This window comes from Dendrobium catenatum, unplaced genomic scaffold (genome assembly GCF_001605985.2).
Source record: "Dendrobium catenatum unplaced genomic scaffold, ASM160598v2 fragScaff_scaffold_1450, whole genome shotgun sequence".
NCBI classification, from domain to species: domain Eukaryota; kingdom Viridiplantae; phylum Streptophyta; class Magnoliopsida; order Asparagales; family Orchidaceae; genus Dendrobium; species Dendrobium catenatum.
In genome coordinates this window covers 23,891-26,888 of record NW_021319912.1, presented here as the reverse complement: position 1 = coordinate 26,888, position 2,998 = coordinate 23,891, and the positions used below count along the sequence as shown (strand labels likewise).

Here is a 2,998-nt window from a genome sequence, read left to right as displayed (position 1 = left end):
TTATGTAACAGTATCATTTTTGTCGTTGATTTTTTTAAATAAGGACATAAAATGATCATGAAAATTAATTTGATCTTTAGATGGTTAAAACATTCAAGAGAAACGCAATAACATTTTTCTATAGTATATATTAGTTTGATCCTTAAAAAGATTAGGAGATCAATTCAAACAATCCTTTTTCAAATATGGTCTATTAAAGAGATGACTGTTTCCATGCTGGAGTTTCCAGATTTCAAGTTCTTTTATTTTGTAACAAAAAGTAATCTTGTCTTTAGATTTTAAGAAGCACGTAATAAGATGCTTCAGTAGGGTACAAATTGGATTACTGAATACATTTCTTGCAGATCTCCTAAACTTCATTGATCTAGTCTATAATTTCACATTAATTTTACTTTTGGCGTATCTAACATTGCTTATATAACTCTTAAACCATTAAATTTGGTTATAGTTCAGATTAATCAAGCTAGTCATCATGAATGTCCTAATAAGCTCAGCAAGACACAAGTCAGCAAGTCATTATATGTTAATATCAAATCAATAAGTACTTACCTAAGTGAAGTGCCAAAATCATAATTGAACTAAACGTCGATTTTCAAATGCCCATGGAATGCTTTAAGCATACCGAATACAACTCACCTAAGCAACTCCTGATGATCCACAAGGCTGACTTGATCTGTTGGTTGGGAGTTTTGATTACAACCAGAGATTTGTGGATTCGGTCTTACATATGTGATGGTGTGTGTACTTATCTGGACGGAGTCTTTACGGGTGATCAAGTATGGCATGTGGCTGACTAGCGACCTTCCATTGCAAGTTGAAAGAGGCGTAGTTTTACATCTGCAAGTGGTAGAGTAGCGTCATAATTTGTGGTAGGGGTTTGATATGCGCGGCCCTTTAAAAAAAAGTGATGAGTGTGTGAATTTGATTAATCTGAGATCTAATACTGTCAAGATTACTCATGTATCTATCAGCAGAACTATCACAAGGGAATTATCTCAGAGTATTCGCCTTCAACATAAACTCTATTGAAAGTCTTCATTTCTTGTGGGCAATGACAAATAGCACAGATTTGTCACACATATCTGCTTCATTAATGATAATTTCTTTTACAAAACTTTTTTGTATTTCTTATGTGCTCAATTCTGTAGCACACGAACCTTATCTACATAAAAATAAGTGTTAAGAGCTGAATTGACATATGATCAACATATAAGACATGTTGCTTGTAACAACTTAAGGAGATTTGAGCTTCTTCTATACCTTTACACGTTTAGGCTCTATGCATATTATGAATCCAAAACTACACGGTAAAATTCATTTTTTTTCTGGTAATTTGGCGTTCAAATGCTCTATTTACGATCATGTATTCACCGAGTTTATGAAATTCAAAACATGTAGAGCAAGAGCTTGATTGTAACAAATAATACCTTCTCCAGTGATACATTTTCAAAATGCTTCTATTTATCTTCAAACGGTACGTTTCTCCAGCATTCCACCCCTTCTTTCTATTGTAGTTCTGTTCTCATGCATTTTCATGATAGCCACCTCAAACTTTTGGCAGTTCCTATGGTGTCTCAGTGGCTTAATGCGATTCTGGTTGGTTGGGAGATCAGGCGTTGATGATGGATATGTGGATCAAATTGAATGCTTTTCTGTAACTTTATTTTAGGATTTTTTATTAGGTGCGGATACTGAATAGCTTCTACATCCGGAGCAATAAATGTGCATGTGTCTTACTTCTTTACCCAGGGGGCGACGACCGACCCGGAAGGAACAATATTGTATGTATTAGAGTGATTTGTAAGACTAAGGGTATTGATTGGTTTTGGTCGGTAATTCGCTCGGTACGAGAAGTACATGTACGTCAAGATCATACATAAGCAATAAGAGCAATCCAGTTTGCTAGGTATTGCTCAGTATTGTTGAGGTATATGGCGCGGTATTGTGGTATTGACAGATACGGTATTTCTTCTGTTATTGCAGATACGGGAGGCAAATAACTAGGCAATAATAGCAATACCATAGCAATCAACGAAATAAGCATACCAGGTTTCCGTTCCGAGTCGGGTTGTCGGGCCACGCAATAAAGAGTAAGACGCACGTGAAAACATTTTTATTGACGTATGGATATAGACTACGCAGCATGTTTGGTATAAAAATTCTATTTACAGGGAATGTGCAAGGGTTGATAATTATGTCTCAATTTGGATTTGATTTTTTATTTTGCATTAATGATAGAAATAATTGTCTAATTTAGGTGATTGAAAATAAATTTTATAATAATTATGGAAATCTGGTAATATAATTCAATAAAAAATAAATGATAAATGAGTAATCTGTAAATTTAGTAATTTGAGAGGATGAATACTATTGATTATTGGGAATATTTCTCTTATTTACAGAATTAATTGAATGTTCATATGGTATCATATAACATTTGATATATTTTGAAATGATTGGGAATTGCTTTTATTTTTCATTTTTTTAAATAATTTTAAAACATTTAATCACTATCTAAAATAAATGACGATTGAGATGGACAACACTATTAAGTAGATTAAAAATATAAGAGAGGGAGATAATTACATTTATTTCGCTAATAAATTATATTAATCACTCATTATCATCATAGTTATTTAATTATTTTAATTTTAATAATTTTAATTTCTAATTTATTCTTTGGAATTTTGAACTATTAATTTATTTTTATTTTCTATTCTATGAATTAATCTATATTAATATCTATATATGCATATTTTTATTTTTTTTTATTTTGCATATTTAAACTATTTAATCTATTTTTAATTATTTCACTTCTTAAATACCATAACATTCCTCATAACTCATTGAAAAACAACACAGTAATTTCACACAAATCAAACACTTTATTTTCCTGCAACTAAGAGATTATTTATGATAAAATAGACATTTAACCTATCAGTCTTTTAATAATAATTTTTAATTTTATTTTTTTTTCTTATCATCTTTTTCAATCTAT

The 2,998-nt window shown here is 31.0% G+C and overlaps 1 non-coding gene across 1 annotated transcript; it reads left to right on the top strand.

Annotated features, from left to right (window-relative positions):
* The first annotated feature begins 741 nt into the window (after window positions 1–741).
* On the top strand, window positions 742–896 carry LOC114580986. The gene has a single exon (XR_003702785.1). It is a non-coding gene; the product is annotated as a U1 spliceosomal RNA (small nuclear RNA).
* Window positions 897–2,998: the final 2,102 nt, after the last annotated feature.